Genomic DNA, 17,053 nt, shown 5'->3' with positions numbered 1-17,053 from the left:
GAGAACAAATCCTGTCAAATCAACCTAATATCCTTCTTTGACATGGTAAGAAGCCTTGTGGCGGGAGGGAAGCAGAAGCTGTGATATATCTCAGCTTTACTAAAGCTTTTGATGTGGTTTCACATGACCTTCTCAAATAAACTAGACAAATATAGCCTAGACAAACCTACTCTAAGGTGGATGCACAACTGGTTGGAAAATTATACTCAGAAAATAGTTATCAGTGGATCAACATTGTGCTGGAAGGAATTATTGAGTCTGGTCTTTCAGGAATCTGTTCTGCATCTGTTTTATTCAATAACTTCATGAATAATTTAGATAATGGCATAGAGAGTGAATTTATAGAATTTACAGATGGTACCATGCTGGGAGGGGTTGCCAGCATTCTGGAAGATAGGATTAGAACTCAAAATTATCTTGAGAAACTGAAAAAGTGCTCTGAAATAGGATGAAATTCAGTATCGACAAATGCAAAGTATTACACTTAGGAAGGAAGAATCAATTACACAAATACAAAATGGGATATGACAACTGAGAAAGGATGTAGGGGTTAAGGTGGATCACAAACTAAAAATGAGTCAACAATGTAATGCTGTTGCAAAAAAAAAGGGAAAAAGGAACATCATTCTGGGATGTAAATTAGCAGAAGTGTTGTAAGCAAGACACAATAAGTAATTCTTTCACTCTACACAGCATCGATAAGGCCTCAACAGAGTATTCTGTCCAATTCTGGGCACCATACTTCAGGAAAGATGTGGACAAATTGGAGAAAGTCCAGAGGAGAGAAACAAAAAAAGTAAAGGGCTAGAAAGCATGACCAACCAGGAAAGATTGAAAAAAATTGGTTTGCTTGATCTGGAGAAACAAAGACTGGAGGGTGACATGAAAACAGTTCTTAAAAACATAAAGGTTGTTTTAAAAAGGAAGTTGACAAATTGTTTTCCTTAGCCACTGAGGATAGGAAAAGAAGTAATGATCTTAAATGCAGCAAGGGAGATTTAGGTAAGGCATTAGGATAAAATTCTTAACTGTAAGGATAGTTAAACACTGGGGCAAATTACCTAGAGAGGTTGTGCAATCTCCATCACTGGAGGTTTTAAAAACAGATTAGACAAAACACCTATCAAGGATGGTCAAGATAATATTTAGTCCTGCCTCAATGCAGGGGACTGGACTAGATATTATTGAGATCCCTTCCAGTCCTTCATTTCTATGATTTCCACTGCAGACCAAGTGTTGGACTTTGTGGGCACATTTCACATACAACTCTCAGAAAAGTTGGTTTTCTCTTCAAATTTTCTTGTGGGTAGTGTATAAACTGCCATGAAACAATGTATAAATAGCTTATATTATTTTCCTAACTCAAACTATTGCACTTTGCTATCAGAATCTTGGTTTGAAACTATTCACTATTTTTCACTATTATTTATTTATTCACTATTTATTCACTTTATCACTATTTCACTATTCACTAACTTCACTATTTTTCAACCAAAAAAAGACAATACCTTACTTTATTTTTAAGTAAGGTTTTACACAATGATCTAATGAGGTTTGCTAATTCTTACATGTGGCACCTAGGTACCATAGATAAAGATACTTTAGAAATATCAAAATAGCTATATTAGACAGATAGAACTAGCACTATATTTGCTTAGGTTGATGAGTAATATATTCCTCTTGCTATTCTCCAATTCCCAACTTTATTAATGCTAACCAATTTTCTCAGTCTTTCATTTGTAAAACTAATTGTGGCTCATCTCAGTTTTCTCCTTTTTTAGTTGATGAAGGACTTGAAAGCAGTTTTTTTTCTAGATATACTAAAGCCTAATATATACATATGAAAAACAGTTTAAAATTCCAATTTCAAAGTCACCTTTTTTCAAGAAAACAGAACTGCCTTTTAAAAATGTATATAGAAGATGACAATTTAAATTCTTTGTCACATTGGTTTTCCTCTTGCAAGAAATTTTTTTCGACCTTTATCAAATTCAAGTGCTTGATATTCAATAATGTTAATAGATTGTTTTCTTATTAATAAAATGGCAAAGTGAAATTTGCTTTGTTTTCATTGTTTCTATATTAAATTTAATTTATCACAATGAAATCCACTCCCCTGATTTATGGAGGAGAGGTGGCTTTTCTCCGACTCAAAGCCATTGATTTTCTATAACAAGTTAAAGGAGACACTGCAGCTATATGAACAAGTAATGAATAACATCTTCATAGCCTGAAAAACATTCTAAATGAATGTTTGCAAGATACACCATGGACTTAAGTTTTGCAGGAATTGATTTTGCCTTTGTGTTGCCCTCTCTTAGTGGACAAATGTTATGTCCTTCTGTTATTAATATTAATTTTACTTTTGTGGCAAAAATGTGATTAATGTGCTCTCTAGCCTGACAAAGATAAAACACTACATTAAAATATTAATTATATTCAGATAAACTTACAAACACACAGAAATTCAAATTTAAGACTGTCACAGCTGCCTTGCTGCCCAAGCAGTCTAAAGTCCTACCTCAGAACTTAGATACACCAAATTACTGAATACAATAGTTTAGAAAGAGTTTAGAAAAAGATCATACCACAATAAGAGGTGTACAGAACAACTGGAGCTGTGTGAAGGCATTGTGTGTTTTATATCTTTAATAACTGTTTTCCCAGTCCAAAATTGTTTGTGGAGCAAACTCAAAGAGAACCATTATGTGTTACAATATATATTGTTGTCACAAGAAGACAGAGTTAAGCATATTCTGGCTGTCAAATCAGCATTTTCTTGCTGTGGTGTATTTATGTCTCTCAGCCTTTTATGATATCTGAATGTAGTTTTACAACATTTTTTTCTGGCTCTATAACTTGCATTGCCATCTTTTCATTTTATTCTCTTATCATAACTGAACCTCCACCGAATTATATTGAAAATGTTTTGCCATTATACAATCCTCTCAAACAGCAGCAGCAATATAATTAAGTCTCTGTAGACTTAATCTGAAACCATTTAGCCCAAAGTCGTAATCTCCTATCATGACGTAATAATGGGGTCTTCATGGACCAGTTTACATATTGCTTTGACATTGTAATGGCAATATAATAACCCCATACTGGATTCCACATAGATTTCTACTGAAGCAACTTGAGCATTCTAATTTCACATAATAGAAGCACTGTAATGCCTTCAGAATGCAACCATTATAATGTGAACTCCCCGTTCAGGTATCTGGTATATTGGCATCATATTAAACAATTGTGTCAATGTGCTATATATTATTCTGTGGTTACTTTTCAAATTTAAATGCATCTATAATTTCACCTTTGCAATAAAGGCAAATGGAACAAGAAGAAATTCAACATACATTTTTCATATAAACATTTTTAAATTGACAACATGGCAAATTCACTACAATAGTTGACACCAGACATTGTTTTTCTCTTTTTGACAACATTTAAAGCAACTTAATACATCTGACAATTTGCAGGGTGTAATGAGGTTTAGAAACATGACATCTAGCAGTCCCATGGAACCAGAAGAGACAAAACAATTAACACACCCTCCTTCCCTGCCCTATCTTGCATGCATACCTCCAGCCCCACCCTGTCTCATGGCTTACAATGAAAAAAGGTTTAATTTCTGTCTGATAATCCTCATAGTTTTCTGATTCTTATTATGAACTCAATCCTAAACTCTTGGTGTGGAAATATCACAATAGTGGGATCTTCAAGATTCACAGGCTTTGTGGTTTTAAGTGAGGTTTACTTTGAAAAGAGGCCACCCACTTGAAACCAGTAAGGAGCGCAACAGAAAAATAAAACTAAATACAGGCAGATTTCCTGGGGCAGTTGCGCATGTCAATGGCTCTTTGCCCTAGGGATGATGGTGGTGGCATGGCATTTCTTTCATAGAGGCAAAGAGTCCTGTGGCACCTTATAGACTAACAGACATATTGGAGCATGAGCTTTTGTAGGTGAATACCCACTTCGTCAGATGCATGTAGTGGAAATTTCCAGAGGCAGGTATAAATATGCAAGCAAGAATCAGGCTAGGGATAATGAGGTTAGTTCAATCAGGGAGGATGAGGCCCTCTTCTAGCAGTTGAAGTGTGAACACCAAGAGAGGAGAAACTGCTTTTGTAGTTGGCTAGCCGTTCACAGTCTTTGTTAAATCCTCGGCTGATGGTGTCAAATTGCAAATGGACTGAAGCTCAGCAGTTTCTCTTTGAAGTCTGGTCCTGAAGTTTTTTTGCTGCAGGATGGCTACCTTTAAATCTGCTATTGTGTGTCCAGTGAGATTGAAGTGCTCTCCTACAGGTTTTTGTATATTGCCATTCCTAATATCTGATTTTTGTCCATTTATCCTTTTACGTAGGGACTGTCCAGTTTGGCCGATGTACATAGCACAGGGGCATTGCTGGCACATGATGGCATATATTACATTGATGGAGATGCAGGTGAATGAACCGGTGATGGTGTGGCTGATCTGGTTAGGTCTTGTGAGGGTGTCACTGGTGTAGATATGTGGGCAGAGTTGGCATCGAGGTTTGTTGCATGGATTGGTTCCTGAGTTAGAGTTACTATGGTGCGGTGTGTAGTTGCTGGTGAGAATATGCTTCAGGTTGGCAGGCTGTCTGTGGGCGAGGACTGGCCTGCCTCCCAAGGCTTGTGAAAGTCAGGGATTGTTGTTCAGGATGGGTTGTAGATCAGTGATGATGCGTTGGAGTGGTTTTAGCTGAGGACTGTATGTAATGGCCAGTGGAGTTCTGTTGGTTTCTTTCTTGGGCTTGTCTTGCAGAAGGAGGCTTCTGGGTACACGTCTGGCTCTGTTGATCTGTTTCCTTATTTCCTCATGTGTGTATGGGGATTTTGAGAATTTTTGAGAATGCTTGATGAAGATCTTCAAAGAGAAACTGCTGAGCTTCAGTCCATTTGCAAATTTGACACCATCAGCTAAGGATTAAACAAAGACTGTGAATGGCTAGCCAACTAAAAAAGCAGTTTCTTCTCCCTTAGTGTTCACACCTCAACTGTTAGAAGAGGGCCTCATCCTCTCTGATTGAACTAACCTCATTATCCCTAGCCTGATTCTTGCTTGCATATTTATACCTGCCTCTGGAAATTTCCACTACATGCATCCGATGAAGTGGGTATTCACCCACGAAAACTCATGCTCCAATACATCTGTTAGTCTATAAGGTGCCACAGGATTCTTTGCCGCTTTTACAGATCCAGACTAACACGGCTAACCCTCTGAAGCATTTCTTTCATGGTTACCTTCATATTTCTGTGGTCAGGGTCACTACAGAATCACATTGAGGGCAGCAGTCAAACTTCTTCTAAACAAGGAGAAATTATCTTCATGTAAGGCCTCATTGGACCTGAAACCAGCAATCACACAGCATTGTCATCCCCCCAACATTACAGAGCTACTTTGTTAGCTAGGTAATGATCACAGGGCTCTCACTGGTCCTCAAACTCTCAACCAATGTTGGGCTAACCCAGCTGTTCTTATGACCATTGATAACTGAAGACAGGAGTCAACTTACAGTTTCTTGTTTTTTACTACTTTGTTGCAGAAACTAGTTACAGATTTTAAAAAGTGTTCAGGTACACATAGAATTATGAAAATTTAAAAATTCACACACAAGTAGTTCTGGAACGTCTTTGAATTGCTAAATAGAATAGAACTAAATAATGTTTGAAGTTCATCACATAGTCCAATTGCTTTTGGTAGCTGAAATACTTTTTAATGGGTGTGATCTCTGAATGGATGAGAGATAGGACTGAAACCAAACTCCAGGGGCTCAAATCAACAACCATGGTTACAAATCAACCCTGCTTGTTTTGAATCCCACTTCATCCATAACTGCTTGCAAGGGGGATGCAAAGAGGGAATACTGCTCAGATGGCCAAACCATGCTGGAACACTCATTTCTAATAAGATTGTGGACATCCTCCAAAATCAATAAAAAATAGCAGCAGCTTAAGGTGGAAAGAGCAGGTGGTCTGGTAAAGCCACCCATAATCCGTTGGGAACCCTGAGGAAAGAAGGACACGGTAATTTGTAGATCTTGAAAGAAGATGAAGAAAAGTCCTTTCTTCACTTCACCTCACCTCGAAGTTCATGACCAGACATGCAGATTTAAACAGAGCAGCAGGAAGATGACTATTCTGCTCTGCATACCCAGATTGCCATCCTTGGATTTATGTACAATTTAGGGGTGCAGACATAGGGAAAGAGAGAGAGAATGCCAAGAGACACAGAAAGAGGATGACTTCTCTCCAAGCACTGCTAAGAGGAAGTTTTTCACTCCATTTAAAAGAGAAAGATCTTATGGATACCTGCTCTGCTCAAATGGGAGCCTCCAAACTCTAGCTGAAGTGTTCTCCATTGTAGACAGAACTCAGATTTATAAAAATCCAAACAGTGACGTGAACACTCTCACAACTACTCTATGGCTGGTAATTCAGGCCCTGGGTAGCAGTGCTATCACTGTGCTTCCTCACATCCTGTGCTTAAGATTCAAGTGGAGAATTGGGAAAAGCTTGGATGCCCAAATTTAAACGTATTAAAACATATTGAAACTTATTACATTGCAATTGTGCACTAGAACCACTCTAGTGAGCTATGTCTCAGTGACCCCAATGGATCTACTATGCACATATATAGTACTAAACTTTTACAGAGATAAAATATCCTATTGTGTTGCCTTACAAGCCAAAGGTATCTGAGCACGTAGAAAGAAAAGGAGTACTTGTGGCACCTTAGAGACTAACAAATTTATTTGAGCATGAGCTTTCGTGTGAAGTGAGCTGTAGCTCATGAAAGCTTATGCTCAAATAAATTTGTTAGTCTCTAAGGTGCCACAAGTACTCCTTTTCTTTTTGTGAATACAGACTAACACGGCTGCTACTCTGAAACCTGAGCACGTAGAATAACATTTTAGCATTATAGTAACCACAACAAGTGACTATTTCAAAGAATGATATATTTTTCATTGATACCAAGTTATTACTCTGTCCTGCAAGGTCAATTTATTGAAAAATGTGTGTGCATGGCTATCTATCTTCATAAATTCAGTGCTCATCCTTATATTGCATAGATAAATTCCTCATGTCTCATACTGAAGCAGTTTTGCTATTGTCCTATTTTTCTTCCAAGTCTACCTACACTATAATTTCACATAATGTAGGATCTCGGTGACATGTGATCAAAACTCTTTAAGACTTAAAATTAAATTTGCAACTATGTTAACTGTCCTTAAAATTTTCTACAGATGAGATTGAATGTATTTACCGTAGCTTGATTCTTTTAGCTTTTCAGGATTTGTGCATATTGAATGAATTTCTAAACACATAAAAAATCCAAAGTTCCTGATTTTTAGGGAAATATTAGTACTACTGCCTTTTCGTTTCTTTTTTTGCTGTTGCCACCTTTTTTGCATATTGAGCTAAACTTAAATGTTTTCAAGATTCCACAATGTGTCCACACAAATAAAACCATACAAATGAAGGACTGGAAGGAACCTTAAGAGGTCATCTAATTCATCCCTCTGCACTGAGGCAAGGATACCAAGACCATACCAGACTGCTGTTGATTTAACCTCGTCTTAAAAATATCCAATGATGGGGATTCCACAATCTCCCTTGGTAACCTATTCCAGTAATTAAACTATCTTTATAGTTAGGAAGTTTTTCCTAATATCTAGCCTTACTCTTCCCTGCTGCACATTCTTGTCCTCCCTTCAATGGACATAGAAAAAAATTGATCACTGTCTTCTTTACAACAGCCCATAACACATTTGAAGACTGTAATCAGGTCTTTGTCCCCAATTCTTCTTTCCTGAAGACTAAACACGCCCAGATATTTTTCCACCTTTCCTCAAAGGTCAGGTTTTTTAAACCTTGTATCATCTTTGTTGGTTTCCTCTGGACTCTCTTCAATTTGTTCACATCTTTCTTGAAGTGTGGTTCCCAAAATTGAACACAATACTCCATCTGAGGCCTGACCAGTGCAGAATAAAGCAGAACAATTACCTCCTGTGTTTTATATGTGACACTTCTGATAATATACACCAGAATATTAGACTTTTTTGCAAGTGCATCACTTGCAAGAGCTTGTATTCAGTTTCAGAATAGCAGCCATGTTTGTTTGTGATTCACTATAACTAGGGCCCTGTGTAAATCATGATTCCCCAGAGTATACGGTAATTGTGAAAATGTCCACATACTCTATTTTTTAAGTACTTTTTTCCTAGAGATTGACTACATTTACTTGTGAAATTCATTCAGTCTTTGCAACTGATTAACGTTAGTTGCAAAATTCATTCAGTCTTTCAAAATGACCAACTTTAATTGTAAAATTAATTCTCTGCAAATGCTGTGAAATTCAGTACTTTGCCATTACACTCTTATTTTTCATTAAAACATAAAATAAAAATTCTGATTTACCCAGGACCCTAACTCTCCCAGAACCTCTTATGCAGTGCTACTTACTGTCTAGCCAATTATTCCCCATTTTCTATTTCTGTTTTTCTTCCTAAGTAGCAATTTTCACTTATCTTTATTAAATTTGATCCTGTGAAGTAATATTTGAAAATAAAAAGCTTACTTTTTTTTAAATTAAAGTGATGATACAAATTGTATGTCTCTTCATTCTATTCAATATTTTATGACTGACATTTGTGGTATGATTTGGTGCCTCATATTGAGCAACAACTTTTCTAAAGATTTGACACTTAAATCCCTAATTCTTGTCTGTCTTCATTTCAGACCTTACTAAAAGGAGGTAACTCAAGGAATTTGATTCTTCTTCCATTAATGGTTAAAATCACTAATAGAAATATAAAAGGCTAATGTGAGAATAACAATGGGAATGTTGACTTAATAGTATCTTTGAAAAGAGAGATGTCAGACTTCCCTTAAAAAAAAAAGTAGACATTTGCTACAAAAATATTAATCTCTTATGAGAATGCAATACACTACTCATGATCGGTTAGGCTATGTAAAGTATTGAAATGCACTGTTGCAAAATATCTTAGCACACGAAGAAATCAGATGATTCAGAGGCAACCACTTTGCAGGAAGCCATTCAGAAATAGCTTGGCTAACTGGGCCCATTCAAATACAATGCATTTTAATGTATTATGTAGTCCAACTAGGTGATCAAAAAAGTCCTTTCCCATGTTTAAAAAATATGAATTTTAATACAGCAAAGAAAGTCATATCTAAGAGCAAAGAATGTAGGCCTTACCGACAGAATGGGAGACTGTGTCTTTGACATCAGTGGCTCAAAAAAGGACTTAGGGGTCATAGTGGAAAAGCAACACAATATATGCAACCAATGCAATGCTGTGACACAGAAGGTTAATGTGATCCTTTCATGTATAAACAGCAGAGTAGGAGCAGACAGGTGATTTTACCTTTGTTTATGGAATAGGTGAGACCAATACTAGATACAACACAAGAATCACCTCTGTAAAATCAGGATGGTAAATACCTTACAGGGTAATTAGATTCAAAACATAGAGAATCCCTGTAGGCAAAATCTTAAGTTACAAGAAAGACACAAAGACAAGAATATGCATTCTATTCAGCACAGTCTAATTTCTCAGCCATTTAAAGAAATCATAATCTAACGCATATCTAGCTAGATTACTTACTAAGTTCTAAGACTCCATTCCTGTTCTGTACCTGGCAAAAGCATCACACAGACAGACCCTTTGTTTTTCCCTCCCTCCAGCTTTGAAAGTATCTTGTCTCCTCATTGGTCATTGTGGTCAGGTGCCAGCGAGGTTATCCTAGCTTCTTAACCCTTTACAGGTGAAAGGATTTTTCCTCTGGCCAGGAGGGATTTTAAAGGTGTTTACCCTTCCCTTTATATTTATGACAAGAACCCATGTCTAAAAGTTAAAGCCAGACAAATTCACATTCAAAATAAGGCACATTTTCATCAGTGGGAGTGATTAACCATTTCAACAAACTACCCAGGGATGTGGTGGTGCATTCTCCATTCCCAGATGCAAACAAAATCAACACTAGATGCACCTCTATAAAAGGTATGCTTAATCAATGTATTGGGCTCAACACAGGGGTAATGGGGTGAAATTATATGGCCTGTGTTATACAGGAGATCAGACTGAGTGATCTAATAGTTCGTTCTGAGCTTAAAAATCTATAAAAGGGAAGAAGTCAGTTTTCATTTAGTGTAAAGTTGATTAATTCTATTTACTTTAATTGAGCTATGCTGATTTACACCAGTTGAGGACCTGGAAATATTCTGATGTTAAATAGTTGAAAGATATAAATTATTAGTGTTGACATTTAAATCAGTATTCTAATCTTTTTATTTTTAAATAGAGAATCCAGTCTGAGATTCTTACATTTGTACAATTCCCACTGACATCAGTGGATACTTATAGGAGTAATGATTACGGGACCAGGGCCCAAATTTGCTTACTGCAAACCTTTAATTTTACAGAACTTAACTAATACATATAGAGTAAAATATAATGACATTCATTTAAAATTAATGATTTTCTTTCTTATTGAAGTCAGATTCATTCACTTCTAGCTTTAGAGAAATAAGCCATGTTTGTAAAGCATACCAAGTTAAAATTTAGAGTCATTTAAATAGTTCTTGTCTCTGCCATGCTAGACGCAGCCTTTGTTTTATTATCCCATGTTTTATTTTTCAAGCCTTCAAACAGCATTTGGTATAAAAGCTCTAACTGCTCATCACAGATGTAGGAAGCTTTGCTTTGAGTCAGCAAAATGGGATTCTGAGGATGCTTGTTGAAAATTAAAACAAATTAATTTTACAATAGTAAAAAAATCATTTGTAAATATAAACAAACTTACTGAAGAAGGATTTTATTATCCAAAATATGAACAGCTCATTTTGATTTACTTTGAACACATTTTCATTACTTTAACTGCAATCCAGTTACACATATCTTATAATAAGCACTGTACTAATAAATGACTTTCATTATAATGGCCTTAGGCAGGAGAGGAAGTGTTGGAATATTACTGATTCAGATCTATTCCCCATAACGCAACAAGAAGATTGTATGACACCATAATATGTTTGACATTATCACCATGGGGCAGAAGAAAATACTAGGCTTGCAGGAACTTTCAGATATTGATGTTGATTGTAAAATATTGAATATTAACTGAGCATGCATCCACCCTTCTGTTTTTGATATAGCTTCAGCTTGACAGTGTAAAAATTTGAAACACACATTCTTGCTATAATGGGGACTCCTCCTGTGACTTTACTCTAGGCCATATTATTAATCCAACATATGTTCAGGTAAACTATATCTCTTTAAATTGAGGGCACATATTCTGAACCATATCTTGTCAAGTGTTATACTGCACATATTCACTGAAAATTTGAGTCTTTTTGTTTTAATGCTTAAGATTCATATTTAAAAACGTATAGGACTATCATGCACATACAAACATTGTACATCAAATATGAATCACAAAAATATTGCCAATAAGTCTATAAAAATGCAACTGTTCTAAAATAGAAATACTGAAAATTCAATACCAAGGTTTCCATGCTATCACTTGTTATTGAATTCCCTAGACATCTTGTATCTTACAGTTACCTTTGAAGTATTTTTATTCTAACATATATAGTATGTAATATTTTAAGTATATGGCTAAATACTATTATGATGAATGCCTTATAAATGCATATAATATAACCTGTAATTTATATAGAAGTACCCAGCATAAATTAGTAGCTTTTAAAGGCCAGTTTTATTTTCCCTATGAGATATTATAGCCAGTAACTAAAGGCCACATTCCGCCAGGACACAATTTCATTAATTACTTATTTCCCTTTGGATCAGCAGTGCTACTTGTACATACTCCGATTGGCTTATAATAAAGGTCTGATTCCAGAAATGCTTTTACAGCATACAAATAAATTTATAATCATATAAATGTATATATTTCATTAAAATAAATAGTATTTACTGTCATAATGCAACACAAGAAGTTATTCCTTATGCATGGCATGAACAGTAGCCAGAAGTCTCTCATTTTTATGTACCGTTCATTGTTTCTTATATTAGCACTTTTTTCCTTCTGACCATCTGACAGATTCCAATTTATAATATTCATTTTCATATTCTCAATACAGCAATTAAATCTTTAGACCTTGAGGAGAAGGAGGAAATTAAAGCTATTAACATGTTAGAGGATTGTTTGATTTACTCATTATAAATTGTTCTGGATCTGAAAAGCTCACAAGAGGTGTCCACAGGGAGGACAAATTTTGACTGGCAGTGTCAAAAGAGCCAAGGACATAGGAAGGTTCTCAATAATTATTAAATTTCATTGAGAAACGCTGTATTCTAAGTGTTCAGAGTCCTGGTGATATTTTGAACCAGAATTTCCCAACTATCAAATATAACAAATTATCAATCTTTTCAGAAGATTAATGTTACCATTTATCTTATTATAATAATTTGAATTCATAAATATTTTAATAAAAACCGTGTCCATATTTTGGGTACTAAATGTATCAAGCTGGGAACTCTACACTTGAAGTACTCAAAAAACCACTTAACACATATGCAGAACCACACATACACACACAGAGAAGATAGAATTTTAATCCTCTTAATACAATTGCCTTGAATTACTGATATTGAAGACTGTGGCCCAGATTCAGCAGTGTGGTAACTCCACTGCCTGCAATGGAGGTTAGACTATTTACACCAAGTCTGCAGCTGGCCAATTGTTCCATTACTGTTTTGGCCTTCTTCAGAGTTGTGGAGAAGTAGCCTACTTTGTGCACAAGGGCTGGCAGTCCCATGAAAGGTGAGCCTGGTTACCATAACTCTACACCATGCCTCTATATTGATGCACAAACCTGGTCCAGGACTGGACACTAATGTCTTCAGCTTTTTAAAAAAAGCGTAATATGCAAATATGTGCTAGAATAAAAAAAAGGAGTACTTGTGGCACCTTAGAGACTAACAAATTTATTAGAGCATAAGCTTTCGTGAGCTACAGCTCACTTCATCGGAAATGCATCCGATGAAGTGAGCTGTAGCTCACGAAAGCTTATGCTCTAATAAATTTGTTAGTCTCTAAGGTGCCACAAGTACTCCTTTTCTTTTTGCGAATACAGACTAACATGGCTGCTACTCTGAAACATGTGCTAGAATGTGGTTGTAAATCTATAATAACACTGTCAGAGCTAATTGCGTCCCTGACTTACAAAATTATTAGCTATGTTACTTGTATGTACACATGCAGAGTTGATGTAGTACAAAAATCCAGTCTACCACCTTTTGGCTCTCTCTCCTTACACCTTTTGGATCTCTCTCTCTCTCTCTTCTGGATTTATCAAGCATTCTCTTGATATTTTTTTTTGTCTTCACGAGTTGATAATCCACTCTTGGTTCTGGTTTCTCAATGGCTGTTGTTTCATTTCATGAAAGGAATAAGGTAGTCCAACTTTCATTTCATGAAAGGAATAAGGTAGTCAAAGGTGTTGGGTCTGGCATATATTTCCAACATGTTTTTGCTAAACTCTAGTGATGTCCCTACCAGGTTTCAAAAATGGTGACTTAGTGCTTTGCATTCAGTATTGGAAGCACTCTACAGATCTGTTTACTATACACAAAAGATTCTTCAAAGCCAAGAGTGAGTTTGAAATGTTCATCTGGCTATAACAACAATTTAATTTATTTGAAGAGTGCCACATTATTTTTTACTGCAACTTTGTTTATTGTTGTGGACTGATAAAACTTCAAAACAGGTTGATGTAATATTTGCAGCTATTATATTTCTCTATTTTATTTTTAATGGATCACAAGTAATTAATATTTTGTTTTTTAAAGAAGAGTTTCTCTTTCTTTAAAAAGCAGACAACAATCCAGGGATCATTCATTTTTAATGTACTGAGCCAAGAATTTGCCTTTGATATAATTATTATAGACACAGCAGCTCTGTGAATTTGAAACCACAGGAGTAGAGATACACCTTCAGAAGGACAGCCATTGCCTTTGAAATCAGTATATATGGTTTAACACACAGGAATTTCACAGGAAACTGCATTTTATTGTTCAGTATTATTTTGTCCTGACACTTACGGTATCTTGTAAAATATACTCCAAACTAGAAAAAACAATACTTCAAATACTTTCCTTTAAACACTTTTTTTAAAGTCTGTCACATATGTTGAAATACAGACAAACAATTAAGATGGTGAGCAATCTCTCTCTCTCACACACATACATAAACGTGAGATAATTGGCATCACAGAGACTTGGTGGGATAAATCTCATTAATGGAATATAGATAGAGAGGGATACAGCTTGTTCAGGCAGGACAAATAGGGAAAAAGGGAGAAGGTATTGCATGATACATCAAGAATATATACACTTTTTCAACTGGTCTGCTTCTCACTGCCTTCTGGACCTGAGAACATGTCTGGGTGAAGATAAAGGGGAAAAACAGAGGTTTTGTGAGAGGGGGCTTCTAAATACCACCAAATCTGGAGAAGGTGGAATCTGTAGAATTCCTTGTTGGAGGATGTTGTGAAGGCCAACACTATAAAAGGGTTCAAAAGAGAACTACATAAATTCATGGAGGATAGGTCCATCAGTGGCTATTAACCAGATTGGGCAGGGATGGTGTCCATAGGCTCTGTTTGCCAGAAGCTGGGAATGGGCAACAAAGAATGGATCACTTGATGATTACCTGTTCTGTTCATTCCCCCTGGGGCACCTGGCATTGGCCAATGTGGGAAGATAGGATACTGGGCTCCAGCTCACCAGCAGAGAGCTGTAGCAACAGGATGTAACTGTCCACTCCTTAGCACCACCAACAAAACTCCAGTGGGAGGGCAGAAGTTTCTTCTATTTCTCACCCAACTTCCAAATAAGTGCCAGTCATCTCCCCATTAAGGGGTTACGCAGGGAAGCTATTCAAGCCTAAGGGCTGTTGAAGCTCCAGTAGACTATAAAGATCCAGTGAATGTAATCAGCTCCGGCATATATATACTAGGAGTGGCGGAGGCAAGGAATTCACTTACTTGAGCTCTACTCTCCCTGATGGTGCACCAGGACAGTGTTACAGGGCTTAGAAAGTCAGAAAGGGGATGTTGCTTTTCAGCACTATTTCACTGTCCTTGGAAACCTGATTTTGAACTAGCTTCTGCAGCCTTCCAGGGAATATCCAAGAGGGCCGTGGGTATTTTTCATAAAAAGAACTATAATATTTAAAATTATGAAAACTTTTGAAATATGATTGCTGTGTCATACTGCATTGTTTATGTTTCATCGGCATGAAAAAGTAAACCGACAAAGCCTAATTCTCCTCTAATTTACATTTTACACTTGTATAACTCCTTTGACTTCCGTAGAGGTGCTCTTGACTTACAGTCTGTCAGTGACAGGGGAATCAAGCCTAGAAATCTGATGTGACTGATGAAACATGACAACTGTCAAAATTTAAATAAGAAAAAAAAAGTTTTGATTGGATAACCACAATCATCTTGACAGCCAATTGGCTATCTGAATTTTTGGCAAACTAAAGTATGGTAAAATGTTGATAAGATGGGATGATTTCCAAGTCCCTAAAAAAGAAATAGTCCCATTTTATCCAGGAGTGTGCAAAGGAATTTGAATTTGAATACTTTTGGAGGGTCACATTAAACACATACTAATGAAAGGTTTGCGGGATCCCCCACCCTTTGTCGGGATGCCTCTGGCTGGGACACCCAGCCAGCCAGGAGACAGAGGCTCCCCCGGGAGCTGCACTCTCCATGTCCCTGCAACCTGGGCATGAGGAAGCAGCAGGGTAGCTGGCTGCCTGAGGGGTCCTCCCCTGACCCTTACAGCTGCAGCCTGTTGCTTCTCCTTGCCTGCTGCTGGAGTCCCAGCATGGCTGCCTGCTTTGCAGGCACCCATAAGGTGAGCCAGGGGCTGGAGGCAGAGGCAACATGTGGGACTCCGACAGCAAGGAAGGAGAAGCAGCAGGCTGGCAGCTTGCTTCCTCCCTCACCAGCTGCAGGAACACAGAGATTTGGGGGAGTGGGGGGCAGTACCCCTGCTTGCCCCCCACCCCCTTGTGCAAAATAACTAGATACAAGCCACTGCTTCCAAACCTTAGCTGGAGTTCCTACTTATTTACGGCATAACTGGTTACACATTTACAACCCATTACCTTCATTAACAGAACTGGTCCAGCTAAGACAGAGACTAAAATACATATATGCATTTTGAACAGTACAAATGTGATTAAATTCAACAATTTTCTAAAGTGTCTGTTTTGCCTGAAAGTAAGAGGAATACTCTTTTTAAAAGAAAAGTGATACTAGATAGATACAAATTTTAATGAATCTCTATTACTAAGCTTACCATCTAACCTCATTCCTTTGAGATGACAGCATAATCATAAACATAAAGTAACATCCAATTAATGTCACCAAAACCTCACAGAATAGCCATTAGGTAGCACTTATATCCATGCATACACCACAATGACATATTTGCCGTCTTCTTCTAAGCATGGAATCCTATAGACTGAGAATTGTATTGTTAAATCAAACACATTCATTAAAAACATGAAAACATTTGTTTCTTCTCCTGTATTTTAACAAATGCACCATCAAATTCAGTTCTAGGCCCCAAATGTCACTATACAGTTGCATTTAAAACTGTCTTTTTAAAACAAAACAAAACTTTTCATTTTACAGAATAAACTGAAATCTGAAGACTGAGCATTTATATATAGCAACATACAGATCTCTGTTTTCTTGATTCTAACAAAACCCTAGACATACTGTGCAAAAAATTGGTTAAATCATAGGAGTAGTCAGCTGTAACACAGGTATCTACAGTTACAATAGCATATGCACTTGTAAAATTGTTTGAAAAAGATCAAGGATGTTCAATACAAATTATGCCCCAAAGCAGTATTAGTACTTCTAGAATTATCAAGAAAATTCCTTCATCTCATTGCCTTGCATTTCAGAAACAAGAGATTAGCCAGCACTTACTGTTTGTATCCAAGATTAGAGTGT

This window comes from Dermochelys coriacea, chromosome 9, assembly GCF_009764565.3.
Source record: "Dermochelys coriacea isolate rDerCor1 chromosome 9, rDerCor1.pri.v4, whole genome shotgun sequence".
Taxonomy (NCBI): domain Eukaryota; kingdom Metazoa; phylum Chordata; order Testudines; family Dermochelyidae; genus Dermochelys; species Dermochelys coriacea.
The sequence above is the reverse complement of the archived record's forward strand: the minus strand, read 5'-3'. Positions refer to the sequence as shown.